The sequence below is a fragment of the Bos mutus genome, chromosome 2, assembly GCF_027580195.1.
Source record: "Bos mutus isolate GX-2022 chromosome 2, NWIPB_WYAK_1.1, whole genome shotgun sequence".
Lineage (NCBI taxonomy): Eukaryota > Metazoa > Chordata > Mammalia > Artiodactyla > Bovidae > Bos > Bos mutus.
The window spans coordinates 83,382,485-83,397,745 of record NC_091618.1 but is presented as its reverse complement, the minus strand read 5'-3'; the positions used below and the strand labels follow the sequence as shown (position 1 = coordinate 83,397,745).

Below are 15,261 nucleotides of genomic sequence, written 5' to 3'. Positions count from 1 at the left end.
TTCAGATTTATCCTAAGAAAAAAATAACTATAGCAGCTCATCATTTAAGCATAGTATGGTGGATGTATTAATACATGCTTTCTAAACTGGTTCTTAGAGACAAATGTGCATTGTGGGGTTGTCAGATTAGAGTAAAATTAAATAAGATGTTATACAGCCCTGGACTATCATTGACAGAGATGCTAGTGAATTCAGTCAGCCCATTGTGCCTCACATTTTCCTGCATTAATACATAGGTAGAATCTTCCAGTGGGCTTCTGAGAATAGTTTTTTCTTTAGTTCTTCAAGAAAAGTGAAATGAATGATGAAGGAAAAAGCTCACCTCTAGGTTTTACATTTGCCTGCGTTTCTTAGCCGTAAGTCGGCCTCAACATGGATGGTCCTGGGAATACTCCACTTGTGAAATGATGTCTGTGATGCTACCATAGACAAAGTACTTGGGTATGTTAACTGCAGAATGTAGTTTACACTACATTGACTTTCAGGAATTTCACAGAAGTCGTTCCTAAGAATTGACCTTTGGAATTCCTAATAACTTCATGTACATATTGCATATAACATTTGCAGTGTAATATAAATGCTCCATGTGCCCTGGGTCAGTATCTTATTTATCTTTTTATCCTTGATGGCTTACTCAAAGAGATCAGTCATTGTTGATTGAATCAGTGAATGACTGAAAATACTGTGCAGTGCATAAAAATAGCCCATGGAAACACTACAGTAAAGGGTGGAGCATATGGAATATTTTTTGTAATAGAAATGCCTTTTTTATGTATACTTTTTTCCAGTATAATCCTTTTTTCCTAGAATAAGTATGTGATTTGACTTTACGTTTTTACTATCAGTGCGTCAAAAATATTCTGTGAAAAAAGATTTTGTATCTTTACTGTACTGAAGTGAAATTTTTCTTAGTCTAAGTGAGGACCCACGGAACTTAGCTTTGTTTTCTACCTCTCTCTAACCCTTTGTTTCTCCCCCTGTTCTGGACAGACTTTTCATCCTGTTTCAAGATAAGTCGGACTTCCTCCTGATGTCATGCTTTGGTCTCTGAGCTCGTCTCATGAACTTCTGAGTTTCTTCTGTTTTTGACTTACCAGTTTAGAACTAAATTATATGTGTTTCTGTATTTTGCAAAGTGTGTATCTACATCTAGTAACTTCATTACTAAGACTTTTAAATTTTTAAAATATTAATATTTTTCTTTCTGATTTATAGCAGTAGTCACACCGTACATGCTAGTTAATCTCTAGCTTTGTAGTAGGAAAATAAATTTCCAGAGAAAGTGAGAAAGACAAATAGACAGAGACTAATAGGGGAGAGGGAAAGAGAGAAGACAGGAGGGAGGAGGGAGGAGAAAGAAAGGGAGGAAGGGAGGAAGGAGAAAGAGCAGATCAGCATATTTTGTGAAACAGGGAAAGAGCAAGGATTTCCGAATTTGAAAATCCTGAATTCAAATTCTGATCCTCTGCTTCCTTGCTTTGTAATGTTCAATGGATAGAAATGATAGTAATATCTACCTGGTAACTTGTTGTGTTAAATTAATTAATATATATATAAAGTGTTTGTTAGTGCATTCTCTGGCACATAATATGTGCGTGGTCAGTCGCTCAGTCATGTCTAACTCTTTGTGACCCCATGGATTGTAGCCCTCCAGGTTCCTCTCCATGGAATTTCCCAGGCAAGAATCCTGGAGTGGGTGGCCACTTCTTCTTCCAGGAGATCTTCCCCACCCAGGGATGGAAGCCATGATTCCCATGACTCCTGCATTGGCAGGTGGATTCTTTACCACTGAGCCACCAGGGAAGCGCTTACAAATCTTAGCTGAGTGTATTATTTTGCAGATGAGGAAAGTGAGGTTTAGAGAGCTGACCAGTGGTCATTCAGTAAGTAAATTGTGGAGAGTTGATTGAAACCCAGATTCTTCTTACTCTGTAGCTGTGTTTTTCAAGCATTAATGTATCTCAGAATTTCCTGAAGGGTTCATGAAAATATAGACTGCTGGTCCTACCCAGATTTCCTGGTTCAGTAGGTCTGGGTTGGGGCCTGGGTATTTGCATTTCTAATAAGTGCTCAACTGCAGTTGCTCCCACTGCAGGTCTAGGGACCATACTTTGAGACCCAGTGCCCCTTAGCAGTATTTCTTAACCATAGCTGCATGTGTAAGAAATCACCTGGGACCTTCTAAAAATTATTGATGAAACCAAAATCTCTGATCATGTGGTTTAAGTATTACCTTTTAGTTTGTTTTGTTTTAAGGCCTCCAGGTGATTCTGTTGTGCAGCCGTTGTAGATTCTGCAGATTTTCATTAGACCTGGGTACCAAGCAGAGCACTGGCCTTGAACACATTCTGGGTGCTTGGTGAGGCAAGGCCACAGTAGTGTATTGTTTTTGTCCTGTGATGATTGAAAACAATTGCTCCAGCCTAGAATCCTTTTATTACTTGAACTCGTCTCATTATTTGTGTCTGTTGCTTGGGTTTCTCCATCCAGCTACATGCTCCCTATGTCTTGAATACATTCATCAATCTGTATTTTTTGTTACTATTTGGTGGAAGGAACGATTTAACAACAATTGACTTGAACTACAAGGTAAAGAAAAGAATGTAATGTATCTAATTAAAAAAACCACTTTAGGAACCTACTGGACTTTTAGAATTCTAAATTTGCTGTTTATGAGATGCTGTTGGAAACCTTATGTTTTTATTTTAGGGTACCCAGTTATTGGTTAGAAGAGATTATGATAGCTGGTACCTAGGAGTACCTTAAAAAATGCAGCAGATTAATTGATAACATTTCAGTCATTTCTTCTATTACTTGGTTCGGTTGATAAATGTATACAAACCAAGGCATCCATTACTTGATAAGAATGGGCAAAATACCACATAATTTTGTTAATCTTGAAGCAATGAAATTATAAATCCCTATGCAAATGATGAAGGTTATCATTATCTATCACTCCTTTTTGATACCGTACAGACTGTTAATTCTTCTCTGTCCTGCTGAGTCTTATTAAAACTTTTGACTGATGTACCTTTATTTAGAATTTACCAATTTAAAACACTTGCTTCACACTCTCACCTCTAATTTAACTAGGCCATTAAACAGTATTTTGCAAAGAGAAAAAGTCAATAACTGTTTCTTTAAAAAAATAATAAATCAAAATGAATTTTAAAACTCTGCTTAGAGGTGAGCAACTGCTATATACTACTAGGTCTTTTGATAGTTGATTTGTTCCTTTAGTATGCAAATTTTAGGTTTACAAATATCTACAGCTTTTATTTAAGAAATGTGCCTGGAGGCTAGATTGGTAAGCTTTAGGGAGATATCTAGTTTGGTGTGAAATAAATAGTTGTTAAAGGATTGCAAGAATTGGGTCCCAGAACATGAAGAGTAGAGCTGAGACAGATTGAGAAAAACTGTATTTTCATTTCATTTGGCTAAAAATACCACTAAATTAAAAATGAAGACACTGAATGATGGCAACACAAAGCAAGTTCATGTGAATAAGCCTTTTTGGGGAGTAAATTTTGTGAAAAGTTCTGACTTGTTAGAAGTTTAAGGGAAAGTGTTTACTACATCCCTGACAGCTTTATAGCTTTGGGTAGAAGACTCTCTCTTGACCAAGGAGGAAGGAACAGGTCACTCTGCCGTGTAGTCAAGTCTACGGCATCACTTCTGGTCAGCGAGATGACAGATGCCATAGAATCTGCTCACAGTCAAAAGAAAAGAACTCAGGATTACTTTCTTAGATTGGATGCTGTAGGTTAAGCAAATAGTGTAAATAGATTTCTAGCTTCGGGGAAACTTTGCATCACTGATCTTTTGAAATCTCTGACATGTTTTTTCTCAAACAACTTAAAAAAAAACTTACAAAATATATTTCTCTGTTGATAGCTTATAGCTGAGGCTAAAGTCCTAGATACTCCACCAGTCGGGATCACTCTATGCATGTCTTTACATATAAATAGATTTCCATACCTTTTCCTACTCAGTATTGTTTTATTTATTTTTGTTTTTGAACTTCAAGATTACTTTTACAACTTTTGAATTATCACTTTGTTTACTGGGTTCAGGCTTGCCTGGTGGCTCAGACGGTAAAGTGTCTGCCTGTAATGCGGGAGACTCAGGTGTCAATCCCAGGTTCAAGAAGATCCTCTGGAGAAGGAATTGGCAACCCACTCCAGTATTCTTGCCTGGAAAATCCCACGGACGGAGTTGCCTGGTGGGCTACAGTCTGTGGGGTCACAAAGGGTTGGACACAAGTGAGCCACTTTCACATTACTGGGTTCAAATTGAAAAAGTATGATTTCAAAGGTTAGGCCCAACACTCATATTCTTTATACACATGTAACCAGTGTTGGACTTTCCAGGTGGCTCAGTGGTAAAGAATCCGCCTGCCAGTCCAGGAAACACAAGAGACATGGATTCAATCCCTCGGTTGGGAAGATCACCTGGCGTAGGAAATGGCAACCCACTCCAGTATTCTTGCCTGGAAAATCCCACGGACAGAGGAGCCTGGCGGGCAACAGTTCATGGGATTGCAGAGTTGGACACTGCTGAGCCACTAAGCACACAACCAGTGTTACTGTTTTTGTGCGTCCTTCTGAAGGATTTGACTAGACGGTTGCCCCTTATTAAATATGGAGGGTATGAAGTACTCTGTCGTCAGCCAGGTTTTCAGGAATGCTGTTCAGAACCTGTCAATTCTCTCTCTAAAGACTGAGTGTGTATCATGAAATCCTAACTAGTCTAGTGTGGATTTTCATGTTTGGAGATAACGAAGTTGTGACTCTTTGTCTTCCTGAACAGCTCTTCTGACCTCATCTCTGAAGTGAAAAGGTCTGATTAGCTAGCTGTCCTCACAGTCCCTTCTCTGCCTCAGTTCTCTAAGTCCCTGACTCACTTTGAGAATTGGAGTGAACATCTCTGTGATGTACTAGATAGATGCAGGCTGTTTTCATATGCCTCGGTCACATCATTTTGCTTTGTATCACGTGTCACACATTGAAATGGTATATTGCTGATAGATTTGTCTTCTATCATCCTCTCTGCTCCAAAATTAAGCTCCAGCAGGGCAAGCTGTGCTTGTCTTATTCACTGATGAATTCCCAGCACCGGATGGAGCCATGCTGAGAGATGCTCAGGAGGTGAATGTCTAAACACACTACTCAAAAATTTTATTTTTTAAACTTTTAATTGGAGGATAATTGATTTACAGTGTTGTGTTGTGGCTCAAATCAACCATGAGTATACATGTATCATCCACCTGCGTCTCCCTCCCACCCTGTAGGTCGTCACTGAGTGCCAGACTCAGCTCTCTGTGTTACAGAGCACCTTCTCACTAGTTATCTGTTTTACACATGGTTAAACACACTATTTTTTTTTTTTGAGAGACTATATCACATAATTGTTATTTGAAATAAGCCATCTTTAAAATAAATTTTTTTATGACTTTCACATATTATTTATTTATTGGTCTTGCAGCCTGTGGGCTCTTAGTTCCCTGACCAGGGATCGGACTCGCACCCACTGCAGTGGAAATGCTGAGTCTTAACCACAGGATCACCAGGGAAGTCTCTGAAATAAACCAATTTTGAGTTTTTTTTTCCCTCTTCCCTTGATATATGTCTTCTTGGTGTTTGTTCATTATTGTCGTCGTTTTGGCGAGACCTCAGCTCGGATCCTGTCTTGGCTGTGAATGCTTTCCCATCTTGTTCATAGTTGATGTAGGGAAGGTTCTCTGACCTGTTTGTTTGTTTCTTTTTCCTGGTGTAGGTTAATGTGACTCTGATTACTGTTTTGAACAATTCTTTTAGGAGATGTGTTTGGCTCCTCCTGTGATTTTTGTGCTAGGTAAACTCTTTTTTGCTTGTCATGTAGGCTTCTTTTGGGATGAGTTGCTGTGTTAGTTCTGACCTTGCTAGTGTGTATATACCTAAGGATTCTGATTTTAATATAAACAGAAGATGCAAGTCAGAATATCCACCCTTGGGTGTATGGCGATATCGTTGTCTTCACTGTGCATGGCAGACAGAGAACATGGGTCTGTGTGAGTTAAGTTACAGTTTACACTTGATGTTATGCTCTTCCAGAAAGGAGTGTTCTTAAGGTGTTTACCCCAGATCTACACGTGTTTGTGCACCGCCACCATTTCCCTGGGGTGAAACCCCCAAACCTGGACTGGTTGTTATATGCATTCCAACCTGCCTGTGAGATTTTAGACGATACTCAGCAGAGGTTCTTGACAGTTTTTTGGATTATAGACCTTTCTGCAAATCTCATGAACTATTGACCTTCTCCCTAGAGAGAAATACATTTACATAAACCCACACATTTTGCATATCTCATTCAGGAGTACATAGACTCCTGAAGGCTGTCCATGTACCAAGGTTAAGGAGCTTTAATCTAATTACTTTTTTTTTTGTCATAATTAATTTGGGAAATCCTTGGAAAGACTGAAAAAAGCTCTTATTAATTAAGTCTCAGAATATTTTTATTCTTAGAGGTTCTTCTATCTTGGGTTGTCCAAGAATCAGACTACTAGATCATTCAAGTAAACTCTTATCCAGGTAAGGATTCAGAATTCAGATTGGATTTAGTTTGAAGATAGCAACTTTACTATGTCTTTTGTGATTTCACAGGTATCTCTGCATTAGCCAGGTTGGACAAATGTAAAGCGAGACATCACTGTATCTGGAACATCAGGTAAGCAAATGGGATTTCATTTTTATTTCTCCACCAATGAACTCCCCTGGCAGTATGTGGTCATTTCCTATTATCTACTCTTTCCTGCAGTGTGGGTCAGTAAGATGATACATATTTCTAGGAAGAAAGAAGAATATCCTTTCTTAAGTTTTATTTTATCTCATCATTATTTCATATATTCACACTTCTATAGTAGATAAAAATCCCTTGCTCTTCTTTTTATGTATATACTTTGGAGAGTTGTGGACAACTCTCAATTATTGTTCCTTGGTTGTCAGCCAAGTTATACGCATTTAATTCCTTAATCTTTCTTTGTAATTCAGTCAACTTGGCTGCTTTTTCCAGATTTCTGCCCATTTCATCTGCATCATTAATAAACAGAAAACACAGGCTATCGCCTAACTTCTATACCTTTCATTCTTTTTGCTTCCTGGTTTTGCCTCGTATTCCTTGCTGAAATAAAGCCAGCCATACAGCACTCTCTGGACCACTTTGGCAATACATGAATGCTTTGCCTACAACCATCAGTGTCCCATGCGGTAATAGCATCAGCAGTGTATCTTAGAGGAAAGAAAGGAAATGCAAAAGGAGAACAGTGAGGAGCAAAATACTGCCTTTTTTTTTTTTTTTTTGGTTATATGGCATACTTACCCTTGCCACCCAAAGCAAATCATGGTACCTGGAACCTTTGTCGCAGGTTTTGTTGTCCCAAGGTATTGTGCATGAACACTAATTTACGTGAGAGAAGCATGTATATTGTTTGAAGTTTGACCACTGTTCTCTCAGTTTCTTCTTCACATCCTCCCTCCCCCGTTGCCTTTCCCAACACTGATTGTGACTTGCTATCAGAATCTGTGGCCATGAACAAAACTGGGCAGGGGATCATTCTGTCAGAAATGAGATAGGCTCAGGTGGTAAATGCCCATGCCTCCATGAGTAACATCTGAGGCAAGTGCTTTAGTTCTTGCTATTTCTGTAACAGCCGTTGGTCTTCTTTTAACAGCTGATTCAGTGGAGATGTGCAGGAGGAAGGGACTCACAGACCTTTGGTGCTATTCATCAATGCTGTATTACTTTCACAACTTCTCTCCCCGCCTGATTGGCAGTGAGAAGCATCCTGCTTCTAGATGATGCTGAGCTTAGTGTAAAATATGCCAGCGTGGGATCTGGGCTTGTCATAGTTCATTCTTTCTTTTCATTTGGTTTGTAGGAAATGGACCTCTACCTCTACTTATCTTGTGCATTAGAGAGAAAAAGGTCATACCTCTAGGAGCTAATGGCTTATTGGTATTTTCAGTCTCCAGATTTAGGTAGTAGATTTAGTTCAAGCTTGCAGCAGCACACACTTAGCTTTCTCATTTGTGTTAGCTTTGCTTCTAGTACAGAATTGAATAGGATAGAAAAGATGGTTTTCCTGTTTGTGTCTGTGGCAACTTTGTAGATGATTTGCGGTTTAATCCTTTAAACATTTTTGGTTATTTATCACCTCTTTCCCTATAAAGGCATAAAGTATTCAGATTCTAATATCATAATCTTTTAGTCAGATTATTTAGTTTTGGAGAACTCAAGGTCACAATAGCAGCTGACACAGTTGCCTCTGAAAGGTGACCTAAAATTTTTAATACTTATATTCGTTCTTTTTCTTGGTCAGATTTTATGGCATTCCTTCATACCATCAGATTTTAAATAAGATTATGTGCTGATGTATCAATCATGTACTTCTTGGTCTGTGGCCTCTTAAACAGGTAAATGTATGACTCGGACCCCTTTTAAGTCTGATTTCTTAAAATGTTAATCTCTCACATGGCTTTTAAACTGTTGACAATATTGTACTCACGCTAATTTCTTCAGGCAATTGATCCATTCTTCAGCATAACTTTTGTTTCTTGGGTCTTTTCAAGACCTGTCAAAGAAAACAAAATGCTAACCTGACTTTAAAGGGGCAAAAAAATTACCCCCCTCTGTCCTATATTATTCTTTGTTCTCTATGTGCATCAAAGTGACAATCCCACACTGTCTCAATTGAGGGAGTCTAGCGCAAAAATAAAAAACAGCCTGGCACTGTTCTAGGCTGGCAGCCAAAATGTTTTGTGTAGCTTGGTTCTGGCGGTGGTTTTCATAAGGCAGAGGGTGTGCCCTCCCAGCATCACTGAAGGAAGGCAAGCAGGCCTTAGTTTTTCCTCCGTATACCATTTGTTTTCCCTCTTTCTTCACTTAGAACACCATCATGAAAAAAAAAGAAAAAACAACTTAAAAAAAAATAGAGACATTCTCCTCACAACTTCCATGTTTACTTAATAGCATTGTTCCTTATAGGAGGTTGTGCTCAATTCGCCTTTTCCAGCTCTTCTTGAGATTTCCTTGCAGTCGCATTTTTGCCTCACTTTTCACAAAACCCTTCTGAATATTGCCCACTTGGGTCATGTGGACATAGTGTTTTGGATTGGTAGGAATCTTGTCTTGCTTCACAACTTATTATTTGAATTGAAACTCTCGAGTAATATTTGCTTATATTATATAGATTTTTATGCCAGGCTATCTCTTGTTGAGACCAAAAAACTTGCTATTGTTTTCTATTTTTGTCTAAAATTCAGAGTCAGTTCATATCTTTTATAGATAGAATACTCATTTTTGGAATGTTTGACAAATGTAGTTAGGTAAGCAAGTGAGCTTCCATTAAATACAAGGATGTGCATTAAAATTTTTTTCTTCTGAAGTCAAAATGCAAGGTAAAATACAAAAGTGTTTTTAAGTTTCCAATTTTTTCTAAATTTAGTTAGTAACCTACTATTACAAGTGATGTGAGAATGTAGCATTATGATTTTTAAGTAATGATTTGAAGAGGAAACTAGATTTTCACTATGAGCAACCATTCAATGAAATTTTCTAGAATGTTCCTCAAAATGTAAATGTTTTTTGTTGTATTAAGCAAAACAAATGATTCACTTTCAAGTGATCTATTTTAAAAATCAGTGTTTTTTTTTTTTTTTAAATACATTCAGAGTAAGAATAGTTAAATAGGCCAAATGTGTTTTCTTAGGAGGAGATTGATATTTTGATTGACCTTTATTTTTTAAAATTGTTAATGATTTCTGGCAATGAGAAAATTCCTTTGGGAGTAAAAGCTTACATAGATTTGTAAGTGTATGACAGATATGACTAAAAAGAAAGTAAACAGTGGTTTGTGTTAAAATGATTAATGTAAAACATTTTTGTACACGCTGGAAAATATATCTATTATGGATACATTAAGATAAACATGTGCAATCTAAAGTTTTTTTTTTTTCCCCCAGAGATTTTTTAAAAGTTTAGAACATGTTTTAAAATAATTAAAGGATTTGTAAAACAGGTATATCAGAGGTATGCATTAAATAAACTCACCTGTTATTTTTTCTCATTCTCGAGACAGATTCAGCAACATATTGGCTCATTACTATAACAAAACAAACAAATACTCAAATTGATTTGTACATATAATGCACATGTATTAAATGCTATGATTCTCAAGTCCCCCCCAGTGTGTTTTTTTTAAACTTGTATGTAAGTGGCTTGTCTGTAGAGCAGCTCAAATGAATCTGGGTGAGGTGCTTTTAAGTTATATTAATTACATCTTTAGGTCAACATTTTAAGCCAAAGGAACTTGAAGCTTTTGAGAAGAAATGGCAGTGAAACTTTTTTTCTCTTGGTCCAGTTAAGTGCATGACTGTCTTGAGTCCTTTGTGTCAAGGTTTGATAATATTAGAATTGGAGGTTAGAGATAATACAGATAAAAACTCTTTCTTCCTGTGTGTTCACTTATGTTGAATGTTAATTTTGTATTGAATACTATTCATTGACTTTAAATACATTTTCTCCATTGGTATAATTTTTATTTGCAGTTAAGCCCCTTTATCTGTTTTGTGGTAGGAATATATCTTTCGATGAATTAGAAACTGCAACATGAAAATTGTGCTATTTATTTGTTTATTCTAATTACACACAGAGGCATAATAGAAATATATCTAAGACCTATAATGTTTGAGCAGTGCTTTTGATAAATGTTACTGAGTTTTTCATTTTTGTAAGTAATAAATTCTACAGTTTTGTTTAGATCAGGCTTCATATCAAGGCTGCTATATCTTTATGGTTTGATATTATACAATTTGCAGAAATTATGATATAGAAGCTTAGTCATTATATTTGCAGAAACATAGAAAAATAAATGTATTAACGGATGCCAGCAAAATTGGATAAATATCAAATTTATTATTTTAACCATAACTTTATTATAGTACATACCACATTTATAATTAGAGCCAATATTTTATTTCATTTGAATTTTAGTACAGATTTTAAACCTAACTTCTAAAAAGGGGCTGTTTGATATCAAATATTGGTAACATGTGATGACAAATAGTGATTTCTAAGTTTATGTGGTCAAAAATATGAATGATTTTCCTTTAAGCATATAGTACATACTTCAGTGTAAAAGTCAATAGAGAGTATTCCATGAAAGAGTTTATATTAATTCAGTTGTCTGATTCTCCCCTTAGTATTTGATACATTTTAATTCCCTCTCCCAACATCTTATATCATCATTCTGTAAAATACTTTCACAAGTCTTTCATATGTTTTCTGTGGCATCTCACACTGCTCACTTTTTATCCATGGTACCATATGAATTCCCCATTTCAGGTTTACGCTGCATATTTTAAGCTGCTGATAGTATAAGTAGATCGCAAGGTAAAGTGACATTTAGCTTTTTGAGCTAGTCGTGTCATTTTTAGCATGAGAACAGGTTTGTTCCCCCCCTCTCCCGTTCTAAATCTTCTCATATTTCCCATTCAAGCAATCTTGCTAACATGGAACAAAGAAATTCAGAGATTTGGCTACAGCAGCAATTGAAATGCATCAAAAAGTGGCTACTACAATACAATTTTATTAATGAATGATCTACATTGGTTCCAGCTGTGTCCATGTGATTAGGCCTTCACCAGGCAACAATGGGTATTTCCCTATTGCTTTTATTTGATTTCCAAGAATGTGTCATCTGTTACATCAACCCCTGCCAATATACCCCCTGTAAAAGTGTTTTTTTTTTCCTTCCAAATTTCTGAAGCATAAGTTGAATACTCACACATATCCCTGCTGAATATTGTTTCTAGTGAATAGTTGCCTAGGTTTATATGCCTGGTGTTGCATACCAAAATTTCAGAATATAAATTAAATGTTTATTAAGTTTATCAGTAAATTTTCAGAAGTGTGGTTGCCTGGTAATGCTAAAGATAGACTATTTTCGCTTTTACGTTTCCATCTTAATATTTTATTACAGTGGTATAATGTGTTATAGAGGTGGACAAGCTTGCAGATTGAAATGGGGATCGTCCAGATTGTTCCCTTCCCTGGACCATATGGTATAGTTCTAAAAGCCTTTTGTACGCTGTCTGTTCAGCTTATTGTAAACTCAATCTTTAGTGCACCTAAAAAGATAACCAAATAAAAATGGGCCTGAGAAAAAGGACTTCCTATCGTGTAAGGGCCCTAGAAATATTTGTTTTAAAGGAGATAACTGCTGATGGAATTGAAGCTGAGATGACATAAACAAAGGAGACTTATTCTCTGAATTTTCTTTTGAGGTCATAGGGATTGTGGTAGATTGTCTTTGAGTGTTGATTTTAAAACCAAGGCATTTGTGTTATCTATGCTTATTATCCTTATTTCTCCCATTCTTGCTGTCTCATGAGAATGTGGTTTTAAAAATCCTTTTTACAGAGGAAGTCTCTACTTATGAACAATGCCAAGTGATATATAAGCCCCAGGTTTTATGAATTATAGGTGTTTTCTTGGACTGATTTCACTGGGAATTTAGGGTTAAATTTTAGCCATTACCCATACTCACAGATAGTTGTAAAATTTCTAATTCTGTTTCCTTTTCCTCTGGCCCCTTTACCTATTATGATTCCATAATTCTATTTTAGAAAAATAGAGTAAGAGATTGCTTATTCCATATGCTAAGACTTTTTCAAAGCTGGGAATGTGAGTGATTTCTCCTGCCTCTCCTCCCGTTCCCGCCAGAGTAAGCTACTGTTAGAGAAGAGCATTAGACATTACCCATTGCTTCTTGGCACAAGAGATTTGAAGCTGAAATTCTCCCAAATGGGAGAGGAAAAAAAAAGAGAGAGAGCCTGTGAAGAACACGATTCTTTACTCTGTCATTACCCTGGCCACTGAAAGGGTAACTGAGGGGAACTCAAGTGTTATTGGAATGTATAATTTTCCTCTGAATGGCCACAGTGAAATATGTTTGAACACAAAAGGCAGAAAAAAGTATATGTGGCATATGGAGTTGATGGTGGTTGAAATTAATGAATCTTTTAGCAGTGTACAATTGAAACTATCCCAAGAACAGTACACACTTACAATATGTCCAGTTGAAACTTACATAGGGAGAGATTACTATCTTAGGGCGGCTACTAGAAATAGATGGGATAGTGCAGTGATATAATAATTCTAGTGATCAATCAGTTTGATGAACAATACTTGTTGATACATGCTTTTCTGTTTTTGGCTTTGCCACACAGTGTATGGAATCTTAGTTCCCGGCTCAGGGATTGAACCTGTGCTCCCTACATTGGAAGCATGAAATGTTAACCACTGGACTGCCAGGGCGGAGAAGGCAATGGCACCCAACTCCAGTACTCTTGCCTGGAAAATCCCATGTACGGAGGAAGCTGGTAGGCTGCAGTCCATGGGGTCGCTAAGAGTTGGATACGACTGAGCAACTTCACTTTCAAAGCTTTCATGCATCGGAGAAGGAAATGGCAACCCACTCCAGTGTTCTTGCCTGGAGAATCCCAGGGACGGGGGAGCCTGGTGGGCTGCCGTCTATGGGGTTGCACAGAGTCGGACACGACTGAAGCGACTTAGGTGGAGGAGGGGAGGAGGACTGCCAGGGAAGTCTTTATATTTTTCAAGTTAAAAATTTTCCAAAAAACAGAGACAGTGGTTTCATGTTGGGGGAATCTTTCCTATTTTAAAAATTCTGTTAATCTTGGGGTCTTAATTCATTATGAAGATACTTTTTAAAGTTTATACTTTCAAATTAACTAGGTTCCTCTTGTTTTCTCTCTCCATTCTCATTTCTTACCCCTTTCTTCAGCTGTATATTAGTGTATATTACATATATGAGTGATCTATATCATACTGTAAGAAATGTTATTTTATAGGTTTGGGGTATTGAAAGTTTCAGTTAGGAAAAGAAATAAAAAATCTTGTAATGACTGTACAACAAATGAATATCCACGGAAGAGTTAGAACATATTTATTTAAGTAATCTGGGTTATAGAAGATTGTAGTAAAACTGTACACATGCAAATTCAAAATTGTTTTTATTTCTTCTAGTTAGAAAGGACTAGATCACAGCCTCTGTCTCAAGCAAGAAGGAGTCGTAGATAGTCCGACTTAAACATCTCTGTTGTGGCTTCCTTTTAATGGTAAAAATGCCCCTGGCTCCAAGTAGCAGAAAATCTTACTGACTGTGACTTAAGTGAGTAAGGATTTTATTTGTCTCCTGTTATAAGAAGTCTGGAGGTAGATGCCATCAAAGGTCCAGGTAACATCATCGTGTTCCCTCATCCTTGGTGCAAAATGCTTACTTCTTATTCCGCAGATGACATTTGTACCTATAGAAATTGTGTTTACTTTGAAGCTGGAAGAAAAGTAAAGGGAGCCCAGAAACCAAGTTTTCATGGAGAGCTTTCTCTTTTTCTTCAGAAACAGATGCTTGTTCATGGGGACTTCTGCCTGCATCTCAGGGATAAAATGTGTGTCACATAACTACCTCTTAGTTCAATTCAGTTGCTCAGTTGTGTCCTACTCTTTGCAACCCCATGGACTGTAGCACTCCAGGCTTCCCTGTCCATCACCAACTCCTGGAGCTTAACCACCTCTAGAATGAGATAAAAATCATTTTAGGAGGCGCAGATGAAGAGAACGGACTTGTGGCTACAGTGGAGGAAGGAGAGGATGGGACAAATTGAGAGAGTAGCATTGACATATCTACATTACCATGTGTAAAATAGACAGCTAGTGGGAAGTTGCTGTATAGCATAGGGAGCTCGGCCTGGTGCTCTGTGAAGACCTAGAGGGGTGGGGTGTAGGGGTGGTTGGGAGGGAGGCTTTAGAGGGAGGGGATATACTTACAGCTGATTCACGTTGTTATATGGCAGAAACCAACGCACATTGTAAAGCAGTTATCTTTTAATTGCCTGTGTGTTCAGTTGCTAAGTCATGTCTGACTCTCTGCGACCTCATGGACTATAGCCTGTCAGGCTCCTCTGTCCATGGGATTATCCAAGCAAGAATATTGCAGTGGGTGTCATTTCTTCTTCCAGGGGATCTTCCTGACCCAGGGATCGAACCTGCTTCTCCTGCATTGGGAGTTAGATTCTTTACCACTGAGCCACCTGGAAAATCAACCTATCTTTAATTAAAAACAAATAAATAAAAAAAAGATCTAAAAGGAGAGGATCACATAAATTCCTGCCATACCGTGGAGTTCAGGAGGCCACTAGGTGC

General features: G+C 37.5%; 1 protein-coding gene across 11 annotated transcripts in view; it reads left to right on the top strand.

Annotated features, from left to right (window-relative positions):
* GTDC1 (glycosyltransferase like domain containing 1) overlaps nt 1-15,261 on the top strand; it is a 429,626-nt gene that overhangs the window by 73,067 nt on the left and 341,298 nt on the right. For all 11 annotated transcript variants that reach the window (XM_070389962.1, XM_070389968.1, XM_070389890.1 and 8 more), the window contains one exon: nt 6,642-6,705. The gene's annotated coding sequence lies outside the window, so the exon portion shown is untranslated. The remainder of the gene's footprint in view (nt 1-6,641; nt 6,706-15,261) is intronic.